The following is a 12,404-nucleotide window of genomic DNA, read 5'->3' as shown; positions in this document are numbered from 1 at the left end:
AGAGGGAGGAGGGATGGTTGGCCATTAGGAAAATAAATTTTGTAACACAGATTGGCCGAAGTGTCCATCCCGTCTGGAGAAGGCATCCAGACAGTAGTGGGTAGTGAACGTGTGAACTGAGGACCAAGTGGCAGCCTTGCAGATCTCCTCGATGGGCGTGGAGCGGAGGAAAGCCACAGAAGCAGCCATAGCTCTGACCCTGTGGGCCGTGACAGCACCTTCCAGTGAGAGACCGGCCTGAGCAGAACAGAACGCAATGCAGGCAGCAAGACAGTTGGAAAGCGTCCGTTTAGAGACAGGACGACCTAGACGGTTAGGGTCGAAGGACAAAAAGAGCTGAGGTGACGAGCGGTGGGCCTTGGTACGGTCAAGGTAGTATGCAAGGGCGGGCTTACAGTCCAGCGTGTGTAACGCCTGTTCCCCAGGATGAGAATGGGGCTTAGGAAAAAAGACAGGCAACACAATGGATTGGTTGAGGTGGAAGTCCGAGACCACCTTGGGAAGGAATTTAGGATGGGTACGCAGAATCACCTTGTCATGGTGAAAAACAGTGAAAGGTGGGTCTGCAACCAGTGCATGCAGCTCACTAACCCTCCTGGCAGAGGTGATGGCAATGAGGAAAAGCACCTTCCAAGTCAGAAATTTGAGTGAAGTAGTGGCAAGAGGCTCAAACGGAGGTTTCATGAGGGCTGATAAAACCACATTCAGGTCCCAGACGACTGGAGGAGGTTTCAGAGGTGGTTTGACATTGAAGAGGCCTCTCATGAACCGGGAAACCAGGAGATGAGCTGTAAGCGGTTTTCCGAGGATAGGCTCATGAAACGCAGTGATGGCACTGAGGTGGACTCTGATTGCGGTGGACTTGAGGCCAGCATCGGATAGAGAGAGCAAATAGTCCAGTACAGTTTCCACCGCCAATGAGGTGGGATCCCGTGGTGATGCAGTAGACACCAAGAGGAGAACCTGGTCCACTTCTGATGGTAACATTGGAGGGTGGCTGGTTTCCTGGAGGCATCCAAAATGCGACGGACAGGCTGAGACAGATTCTCTGGAGAGGTCAGCCCGAGAGAAACCAAGCTGTCAGGTGGAGCGAGGACAGATTGGGATGTAGTAGAGACTGATGCTGCTGTGTAAGTAGAGTAAGAAACACAGGAAGAGGAATGGGCTCCCTGGAGCTGAGCTGGAGCAGGAGGGAGAACCAGTGTTGGCGAGGCCACCGAGGAGCGATGAGAATCACGGTGGCTCTGTCCCTGCGGAGTTTGAATAACGTCCGCAACATCAGCGGCAGTGGAGGAAAGGCATAGAGGAACCGATCCGTCCAGTCGAGCAGGAATGCATCCGGGGCCAGACGATGAGGAGAGAAGAGTCTGGAACAGAACTGGGGCAGCTGATGGTTGTGAGGAGCTGCAAAGAGGTCCACCTGAGGAGTGCCCCAGCGAGCAAAGATGGAGCGGAGTGTGGGAGGATCCAGAGTCCACTCGTGAGGTTGAAGGATGCGGCTGAGATTGTCGGCCAGGGAGTTCTGTTCGCCCTGGATATAGACAGCCTTGAGGAAGAGACTGTGGGCCGTGGCCCAGGTCCAGATGCGGTTGGCCTCCTGACAGAGGAAGGGAGATCCGGTGCCGCCTTGCTTGTTTATGTAGTACATGGCGACTTGGTTGTCTGTGCACAGGAGAAGAACCTGAGGGTAGAAAAGGTGCTGGAAGGCCTTGAGAGCATAGAACATGGCCCTGAGTTCCAGGAAATTGATGTGATGTTGACGCTCCTGATGGGTCCAGAGTCCCTGAGTGCGAAGATCTCCCAGGTGAGCTCCCCATGCATAGGGGGAGGCATCTGTGGTTATGATCATGGAGTGAGGGGGTAGATGAAAGAGTAGACCCCTGGAAAGATTGGAGGAGTTCAACCACCATTGAAGAGATTGCTGAAGAGACGATGTCACAGAGATGGGATGAGAAAGAGGATCCGTGGTCTGTGACCATTGGTTTGCTAGAGTCCACTGAGGTGTCCTGAGGTGGAGTCGTGCCAGAGGAAGTACATGGACCGTCGAGGCCATCTGGCCCAGGAGGACCATCATCTGCCGAGCTGGGATGGTTTGATGAAGGAACACCTGACGACAGAGGTGGAGCAGGGTCCGTTGTCGGTCGGAGGGGAGAAACGCCCTCATCAGAGTGGTGTCGAGAACTGCGCCAATGAACTGAAGTCGCTGTGTGGGAAGTAGGTGCGACTTGGGGTAGTTGATCTCGAACCCCAGTAGATGGAGGAGCGAGATGGTGTGATGAGTGGCTTGTAGCACAAGCGGAGATGTAGGCGCTTTCACCAACCAATCGTCCAAGTAGGGGAACACCTGGAGGTCGTGAGACCTGAGGAAGGCCGCCACCACAATAAGGCACTTGGTGAACACCCTGGGTGATGATGCGAGGCCAAAGGGTAGCACTTTGTACTGATAGTGACGGTGCTGTATCTGAAACCGTAGGTAGCGACGTGAAGTCGGATTGATTGGGATGTGAGTGTAGGCCTCTTTGAGGTCCAGGGAACATAGCCAGTCGTGTTGAGAGAGAAGAGGGTAAAACGTGGCAAGGGAGAGCATTCTGAACTTCTCCTTGACCAGACACTTGTTGAGGTCCCTGAGATCGAGGATGGGACGGAGGTCTCCTGTCTTATTGGGAACCAGGAAGTAGCGGGAGTAGAATCCCTGACCCCTTTGGTCCGGAGGCACCTCTTCGATGGCATTGAGAAGGAGGGATTGGACCTCCCTCAGGAGGAGGGGGGTTTGGGAGGAGTGAGAAGCAGACTCTACGGGAGGATTGTCTGGTGGAAGAGTCTGGAAGTTGAGAGAGTAGCCGTGGCGAATGATGTTGAGGACCCATTGGTCTGATGTGATGACCTCCCAACGGCTGAGGAAGAGTTGGAGGCGACCTCCGATAGGCTGAGGAAGAGGCAATGATGGTGGGAGACTGGCTATGCCCTGGAGGAAAAAGTCAAAAGGGCTGAGAAGGTTTTGACGGAGGGAGAGGCTTGGCAGGTTGGTGAGACTGTGAGCGAGCCTGAGTTTGATGCTGTTGACGAGGTCGGCGAGGCTGCTGTTGAGGCGGGTTGAGAGGTCTGGCCGAGAACCTGCGTTGGTAGGAAGACTGCTGTCTGTAGGGGCGAGCAGGCGGGGTCTTCTTTTTAGGCTTCACCAGGGTGTCCCACCTGGTCTCGTGAGCCGAGAGTTTCTGGGTTGTTGAGTCCAGGGACTCCCCGAAGAGTTCATCACCAAGACAAGGTGCATTAGCCAGGCGGTCTTGGTGGTTAATGTCGAGGTCAGAAACTCTCAGCCAGGCCAGACGCCGCATGGCAACAGCCATGGCAGACGCTCGAGAGGTCAGCTCAAATGAGTCATAAATGGAGCGTACCATGAATTTCCGGAGTTGGAGCAGACTGGAAATTTGTTGTTGAAAAAGAGGTACCTTACGTTCAGGGATGTATTTTTGTAAGGTGGAGAGTTGTTGCACCAGATGCTTCATGTAGAAGGAGAAGTGAAAGGTGTAATTATTTGCCCTGTTGGCCAGCATTGCATTCTGGAAAAGGCGCTTGCCAAACTTATCCATAGTTTTTCCCTCTCTGCCAGGAGGGGTGGAGGCATAGACACTGGAGCCCTGAGTTTTCTTTAAGGTGGACTCCACCAGGAGAGATTCATGGGGCAATTGAGGCTTGTCAAACTCTGGGATGGGAATGACTCGATACAAGCTATCCAATTTGCGAGGGGCCCCAGGGACAGTGAGGGGGTTCTCCCAGTTTTTATAAAAAGTTTCCCGTAGGATGTCATGTACGGGTAACTTGAGGAATTCTTTGGGAGGTTGCTCAAAGTCTAAGGCATCGAGAAAGGCCTGTGACTTTTTAGAGTTGGACTCTAAGGGAATGGAAAGAGCAGCAGACATCTCCCTGAGGAATTTGGTGAACGAGGACTGTTCAGGTTTTGAAACGGTATCAGTCACTGAAGGTTCCTCGTCCGTGGAGGAAGCGTCTTCCTCGGTACCGTGTGGGGATTCTTCCCATAAGTCTGGGTCCCTGATGTCGGGGTGCGCACGGCGGGACATCGGTGTGGAGGGCTCGGCATGGCGGGTTTTGGAGAGAGACTTGCCAGAGTGGACCGAGGCGGTACCGGGTGAGGAAGACCGGTGCCGTACCTGGTACCGAGAAGGATCGGCATCAGAGCGGGTCTGTACCGTAGGTTGGGAAAGATGTGGCTCAGCCGAGAGGACCGGCATGGAAGAGTTGAGCGGTACCGAGGGGGTCGACACCGATGGAACGGTGCGAGGCTCGGACCGGTCCTGTACCGGAAGGTGCGGTGCCAGTAACGCCGGCAACAGTTGTTGGAGTTGTTGCTGCAGCTGCTCCTGTAACTGGGTTTGGAGTATGGCCGCAATGCGGTCGTCCAGGGGGGGGCACCGGTACCGCTTTTTTCTTTTTCGGTACCATAGGTGCCGCTCTATGCTCCGGCGATGAGGAGGCCGATGACGAGGCACTCACCGATATCGGAGCGGAGCGTTTGCGGGGTCGATGTGGTGCCGGGGTTGCTGGTGTCGCAACCATGGCAGGAGGGCGCTCAAGGGAAGTGGAAGGCTTCTTAGCCGGCTTACCTGGGGCCAGCGACCCCGAAGAAGGATCCGGTGGAGTCGAAGTAGTTGGTGTCGACTTTTGCGGTGCCGTCGACGTGGCGGCAGATTCCATGGCAGATCCGGTACCGAATAGAATATTTTGCTGGATCTGCCTATTTTTTAAAGTGCGCTTTTTAAGCGTAGCACAGCGGGTGCAGGTGTCCGCCCGATGCTCTGGACCCAAGCACTGCAGGCACCAATTGTGCGGGTTGGTAAGAGAGATCGGGCGTGCACACCGCTGGCACTTCTTAAAGCCCGGTTGAGGGGGCATGAAGGGAAACACGGCCTCTGCAAAATCAAAGCCGGAGGCCTGTATGGTGGCAACAGGCCCCGCCGGGGCCGGCCCGAAAAAATAAAGAAAACTCGACGAGTTTTTTTTTTTTAAGAAAATTAACGGGATCCGAAAGGAAAAAACTGAAAAAATGAAAAAAGTACGCGAGCGGGAAGGCAGAACTAAGTTTTCAACAGCCGTTGAAACACATGCGACTTCTTCGCTCCGCGGAAACGAAGAAACTGGGGACCACGCACTCCTCCGTCGGGCAGGAAGGCACTCGCGCATGCGCGGTGCGGCCAACTAGAACTTTCTAGTTAAAAGTGTCCGTACCGGGGCTCCGTTGGTGACGTCACCCATGCGTTAAGAATATGCTGCCTGCTTGTCCTGGGATAACAAATGATCATTACATAATTGCAGGATTTTCTACACGAAGTGAGTTTCCTGGTAGGTTCCCTGGATGGCCAGCACTAAATTTGCTTAAGTTGTTATAGTTGATGACTTGGGTCTGCATGCTGTTTATTTTCAGCAGAGCATTCAACAACGTAGAGCACTGAATCTTGGTATAGCGTCTTAGGTGTAAAAAGCATTGTCGCAATGAGTCGGTTAGTTTTCTGACCGGAGAACTCAGCAGGTGGATATAGGTGGCCGTTTCTCTTAACCACGTCTGCTCCTTATGGTGCATTAATTTCCCCTGAAGCTTTTCAAAGTGTTCTCATGGCCTCCGATGAATGTTATTAAGAATGTTTGGTGAGATTATACAGACGTGAACTCCTCTGGCCTTGAGACATTTGGAAGTAGCACAATGTTAAAATCTGCCTTATCTAAGCTAATGAGTCAAAACAAACCAAATCCACAGAAATGCTGAAAATGCTATGGTTCAGATATGCTTTGCTTCCTGATAGCAGTCTAAGGATTTGTATAGATAATTTTGCCTTTTCAAAGATAAGCAATTAGCTTAGCGATTCCACATCTACGTTTACATCTTAAGACCCTACTTTGTTTTCACATTTAAAAATTAATTATGCAATAGTATCCCGTTTTGATTCCAATGCGACTGTATTCCACCGCTACTTTGCCAACTCCGGAATACTGTTTTCATTTCAAAATCCTAGTCCTTACTTTCGGAGCCTTACATGATGGGATTCCATTCTCTCGGTCAAATCAAATCATTCTCTGCACACCTCCCCATCTTCTTCACTCATTAACCCCCCCCCCCCCTTTTACAAAACCATAGTGCGTTTTTTTGCGCTGGCCACAGCAGTAACAACTCTGACGCTCGTAGGAATTCTATGAGCGTTAAGAGTTGTTACCGCCGACGCTCATAGGAATTCTATGAGCTTTAGAGTTGTTACCGCTGCGGCCAGTGCTAAAAACTGCGCTACGGTTTTGTAAAAGGAGGGGGGGGGGGGTAAATGATCACTGCTTGACGATACCAGGCCTAAAGAATCCACCTAACAATGCTGATCCATCCTCATGGAATCATCTTCCAGTACTTCTTCATTCTGAACCATTCTATAAAAAGTTTAGAACGCTACTGAAGACCCATTCATACACTGCCCAGACCCGATTCTCAGATTGGGCAGTAAAGAAAATTTTAAATAAATCATAAAACCTTACCCTCAGTCACACATGCAGAATATGGATAGTCTACAGCTATTACTCATGATGTTCAAACGGCATGTCGGGAATGTTGGATAACTTACTGTATTTGTACCTGTAACCAAGACGAAGAAGTTGCAAAGAGTCCAAAATTCAGCTGCACGTTATTCCTGAAAGGATCGTATTTCCCCTCCCCCCCTCTCCCACTGGCAACCAATTGCGTCTAGAGTGAAATTTAAGGCTTTGATAATGGCCTTTGAGTGTCAGCAAGGCAGTTGACTGAAGAATTATGTTCCACATGGTATTCTTTGTACATCAAGCTAAGATCTTCTATATCTCCCCTCACAGACATCTATAATTAGTATCAGCCGCTCCACTGCCGTGGAACAAGTTTCCCAGAGAACCGCAGCAAGCAGAAACTATGTCATCCTTTAGGAGGTACTTAAAAAGATGGTTATTTTAGGTTGGACCACAATTCATTCACTCATTCGTTCGGATTTATTTAGTATGGCAGGTATAACCCGGATACAGACAAACAATTGCAACACTAAAATATGCAAAGAACAATGCACATTATATTGCACGATAGGCCTACTTAATATCAACATGATACATCTTAAAACCTCTTAATATTCAGCTACGGAGACAAGCAGAGGAAGAACACAGACAGATAAGATAGATTAGTTTTGTTTTCAGCTACTGGTTGGAGCCTGGCTTTAGGTACTTCCTGCATTTATCAAATTTGTGTAAACAGTTATGCTTTTGTGCGAGAGAAGATATTCAATAAAGTTGCAAGAAATTAAAATTTTTAATTACCCGTATTTGCCGGCGTATAAGACGACTGGGCGTATAAAACGACCCCCCAACTTTTACAGTTAAAATATAGAGTTTGTTATATACTCGCCGTATAAGACTACCCCTTCTTCCGCACACCTTCTCTACCGCCCCGGGTGCAGCACAGCCGGCCAGGTCCCCTTACTTTTGTGGCACTTCCCCGACCGACCGACAACAGCCCCGGTCCGACAAACCTCCCTGCCCTTAACCGCAAATCTAAATTACCTTCTTACAGCTGCTGTAAGAAGGTAATTTAGATTCGCGGCTACAGGGCAGGGAGGATTGTCGGACCCGGGCTGTTATCGGTCGGTCGGGGAAGTGCCACAAAAGTAAGGGAACCTGGCCGGCTGTGCTGCAACCGGGGCGGGGCGGGGCGCTCCTCTCCCTTGGTAGCCACTCGAACCGCGAGGCTACTCTCCTTCTCCTTATCTGCCCTGCCTGCAGCACAGAGCCGAATGGAAGTCTTCCCGACGTCAGCGCTGACGTCGGAGGGAGGGAGGGCTTTGTTTAAGCTTTGTTTAAGCCCTCCCTCCCCTCCGACGTCAGCGCTGACGTCGGGAAGACTTCCGTTCGGCTCTGTGCTGCAAGCAGAGAAGGTAGGGAGAAGAAGAGCCGCGTACATCCAGAAGACTGAGTACATCCAGCCCCGCGACCCTCGGAGGCGTCCCCATGGGATCCCCGCGACCCTAGGGGGCGTCCCCACGGGATCCCCGCGACCCTAGGGGTGTCCCCGTGCAGCTCTCTAATGTAAAGTAAGGGCATGTAAACAGTACCCGGCGTATAAGACGACCCCCGACTTTGGGGAGGATTTTAAGGTACTGAAAAGTCGTCTTATACGCCGGCAAATACGGTATTTCAGATGATATTGTTGCAATATTTCCAAAACCAGGATTTGAGCGACTACCTCTTGAATTTAGGGGTATTTAATTATATTGGCTTTGTCAATTTTATCTAAATTGGTTTTTTTTTATTTTATTTTTAATTCTATGTAACATTATTTGAGTTATTGGTCGATACAACTGATCATTCCTTTCAAGGTAGTGAATCATATTTGGTTGTCAGGCAACAATTTATTTAATTTTTAATCCATCTTGAGTTAATTGGGAAAAAGAGAGCAGAAATTCAATGAAATACATAAGCAGGCATACTGACAACAGTTACTAAGTCTGTATGAACACAGCAATATGACAAACATGCACAGAGTTGCAATGCTTCCAGAGCCTTATATGGATGACACCCCATGTAATACCATGAAACTACCACTAGGGGGCTGAGGTGCCCTTTTGGATGATGCCATCAGGGACCCCTAAACTACCACTGCAAACCTCCAGATAAGTCCCAGGGAGTCAGGACTGGGGAAGATCAGGGCCTTTGTGTCAGGACAGGGTTGTTGTGTCGAGAGTTGCAGGGGTTCGGTATTGTGATTGGGGGGTCTGAGATGGATGGAGTTATGAACGGGGAAATTGCATCAGGGAAGAAATGTGGGAGTATTTATTTATTTTCAATGAACATAAGAACGGCCATACTGGGACAGACCAAAGGTCTATCAAGCCCAGTATCCTGTTTCTAACAGTGGCCAACTCAGGTCCCAGGTACCTAGCTAGATCCTGAGTAGTAAAACAGATTTTATGCTGCTTATCCTAGGAATAAGCAGTGGATTTTCCCAATCTCAATATAGACACCTCTTTTAGGAAATTATTCAAGCCTATTTTAAGCCCTGCTAAGCTAACTGATTTCATCACCTTCTCTGGCAACAAATTCCAGAGTTTAATTACACGTTGTGTGAAAAAAATATTTAAATCTACTACTTAGTAGCTTCATCACATGCCCCCTAGTCTTAGTATTTTTGGAAAGAGTGCACAAGTGATTCACATCTTAACACGGAAATATATGCACTGCCTGAAAGCACAGGAGCACACACGCAATAATGCCCTGCGGTTAAGTATCTGCCCAGCGCATTAAATGCAGGGTAGATGCTGGACAAGCCCCCCTGCATTCAACACACAAGCCTCGCACGTTAAAGCAAAAAAACTAATGTGCAATAAATGCAAATCTTTGCCAAACGTTAGTAAAAGAACCTCAGCGTTAGAGAACACAATTTGTCTCCTATTGGAAAGCTAGAGCAAGCAAGATTTGCAACAACAGCCGAAGCCTCAGTTACGCATGCGGAATTATAAACCGACCCTCAGCAAATACAGATCCCAAATTAGAATCAAAGACACAGACAAAAACTGAAATGAACCCCCCCCCCCCCCCCCCCCGAAAGCCAGACTTTATGAACACTGCAGTACTGGGAAAAGATATCAGAAGTGTGCAGAATGCAATGGTAGAAGGGATGCCCATTTCCCTAAAGCTGGCACATTCCAATCGAAGAATGTAATACATTTTATTTTTTGCTACCTTTGATGTCTGGCCATTTTCTTCTTCTAATTAGGCTGGTTCATCTCTTTTTTTTCTCACATTCCTGGTATCAATCTTCTGAGTTCTTTTCCCCGTCATCTTTTTTTTCCACACATCTCTCTTCTCTACCCAGTTAGATCTCATCCCTTATTCTCGCCTTCCCTTCCCTTCCAATCCTGTCTTCTACTCGCATCCCCTCTCCGACCCTCCCCTTGCCCTGTGTCTTTCTCCTGTTCCAATTTTCTATCCCGGATTCTCAAAATGCACCGTGCCTTTAACGATGGTCGTTAAACCAGTCTCTAGTCCCCATTTTCATTCTCTGTATCCCTCCCTTCCCAAGAAACTCTTTTATCTTCCATATTTTCCTCTTGCATTCCCTCACCAGCCTTAGCACTTTCCCTATCACTCAACTCCACCTGGCATCTATATTAATGTATCAAAATTTAGCTAGCTTTTATTGTTATGATCACAGGAACGCTGGTGGGCAAAAAAAAACTTTTACACTGTAGCAACAGGCTAAGCAAGATCTTCCATTTCTGAATATCACCTGGTGTACTGAAGTTTCAGCTACTGCTTAGCAGCAAAGGGTCCCTTTAGGGAGTACTCTTCAGAAAGGGCCACAAAGAATCATCCAATTTAAGCATTTGGGGGGGGGGGCGATAACCCCACACACATACTCCCCCCCCAAAAAAAAAACAAAAAAAACAAAAACAATTTAATGCCTTTAGGGTATGATGCCTCCCCACCAAAAAAAAACAATTAAATGCCTTTGGGAGTATGATGCCTCCCCAAATTTCTGCATTTGGGAGATGGATTCCCCCCATAAAAAATTATACCCTCCCTCTCTCCTGTTTGCGATCCGACACCTCTGTGGTGGCTGGCGGGGACTCCAGGTCCTGAGGAATAGAAGCTGCCGCCAGAACTGCTGCGTCACCGTGCCTGCCCTCGGCTGCCAGAGAAGGTTATCATGCCGCTGTACCGGGCCATGGTGTGCCCTCACCTGGAGTACTGCGTCCAGCAGTGGTCGCTGTACATGAAGAAGGACAGGGTACTACTCGAAAGGGTCCAGAGAAGAGCAACTAAAATGGTTAAGGGGCTGGAGGAGTTGCCGTACAGCGAGAGATTAGAGAAGTTGGGCCTCTTCTCCCTTAAAAAGGAGACTGAGAGGGGACACGATCAAAACATTCAAAATATTAAAGGGAATAGACTTAGTAGATAGAGACAGATTGTTCACCCTCTCCAAGGTGGAGAGAACGAGAGGACACTCTGAAGCTAAAAGGGGATAGATTCCGTCCAAATGTAAGAAAGATCTTCTTCACCCAGAGAGTGGTAGAAACCTGGAACGCTCTTCCGGAGGCTGTTATAGGGGAAAACACTCTCCAGGGATTCAAGACAAAGTTGGACAAGTTCCTGCTAAACTGGAACGTACGCAGGTGAGGCTGGACTCATTTAGAACACTGGTCTTTGGCCTGGGGGCCGCCGCATGAGCGGACTGCTGGGCACGATGGACCACTGGTCTGACCCAAGAGTAGCAATTCTTATGTTGCGTCAGCTGCCCTCTGTAGGTACCAGGAAGCCCAGCCTTCCTGTAATGGGATAATTCACTGTGGCCGTTTCACCGCAGCCGCCCTGAAACGTCCCGCGATGAAACAGCCATGATGAATCATCCCATTCCGTTCAGAAAGCTGGTACTGAAACCTACATGCGATAACTATGGCCTACCAACAGCACCACCCACTTAGCTGGTATGCAATGGAAGGTTTCTACTACACCTCTGACCTGTGCTGGTGGTCTAATCTGAATGGACATTTCATTTCCCATCTCTTAGATAACCAATTCCTGGCTCTCCCAGACTGCTACCAGGCATCTTATCCTTCATATGAAGTGCCACTCGCTCCCCTATCTTTCGGAATACAGCCACTTCCCCAGGAAGCCATGTTGACTGAAGCTTTCAAAAATCACTCCAAACAGAGTATACAAATCTCTTCTCAGGAATGTTGCATAAAAAAAATAAATACAATCCATAACAACATTAAAGTTCATCTGAATTCCTTAAAAGAAAAATCATTAGCAGTGTCAGAGAGGTGAAACATTTAGAAGACGAGTTTTAAAAAGGCTAAAAAAATAAAAATAAAAAAATACCACGAACCACCGATTGTTTTCCTCTCTCGCTGGCTTACGATAGCTCCTAAGGGATGATGGGCATAGAAAGTACCTGAAAGATCCCGTCTCCATAGCAGCTGTCTTATTCAAAGTATCAGGTGACCGAGTACAAAAAGACAACCTTTGAAAAACTTTTCTCAAGTAGAAGTAGTTTATACAACGAAAGCAAGACTAGAGAGCAGAGTTACTCACGTCCATCGTTCCTCTGGCTTCAGCGGGCAAAGTACTGCAGAATGGGGCTGGATAGTTAATCCTGCAAACAGCAGGCTTAGTAAATTCCTGTGTTATCGCTGGTGGCCAGGGAAGGGGGAAGGGAAAAATGTCTGGAGGAATTTCAGTGAACTGGAAGGGAAGCACTGATTTACCAAAAATGATTAGCTGCTGAATTACTTTTAGGAAACACACAAGCCAAGCAAACAACATCCACAGCGTAACCCCATCCTTCTTCGAACGTGCCCTACGAGGGATAGCCAGACACGAAAAGACGTTTTTAA

The 12,404-nt window shown here is 48.8% G+C and overlaps 1 protein-coding gene across 5 annotated transcripts in view; it reads right to left on the bottom strand.

Annotated features, from left to right (window-relative positions):
* The window catches only part of FNDC3B (fibronectin type III domain containing 3B), a 490,638-nt gene that overhangs the window by 455,579 nt on the left and 22,655 nt on the right, over positions 1 to 12,404 (bottom strand). The window contains exon 1 of one of the 5 annotated variants that reach the window (XM_033959078.1): positions 9,748 to 9,957. The exons of the other annotated variants lie outside the window; for them this stretch is intronic. The gene's annotated coding sequence lies outside the window, so the exon portion shown is untranslated. Of the gene's footprint in view, positions 1 to 9,747; positions 9,958 to 12,404 lie in introns of those variants that run through there. 5 annotated transcript variants of the gene reach the window in all.

This window comes from Geotrypetes seraphini, chromosome 9, assembly GCF_902459505.1.
Source record: "Geotrypetes seraphini chromosome 9, aGeoSer1.1, whole genome shotgun sequence".
Classification (NCBI taxonomy): Eukaryota; Metazoa; Chordata; class Amphibia; order Gymnophiona; family Dermophiidae; genus Geotrypetes; species Geotrypetes seraphini.
The sequence above is the reverse complement of the archived record's forward strand: the minus strand, read 5'-3'. Positions and strand labels throughout refer to the sequence as shown.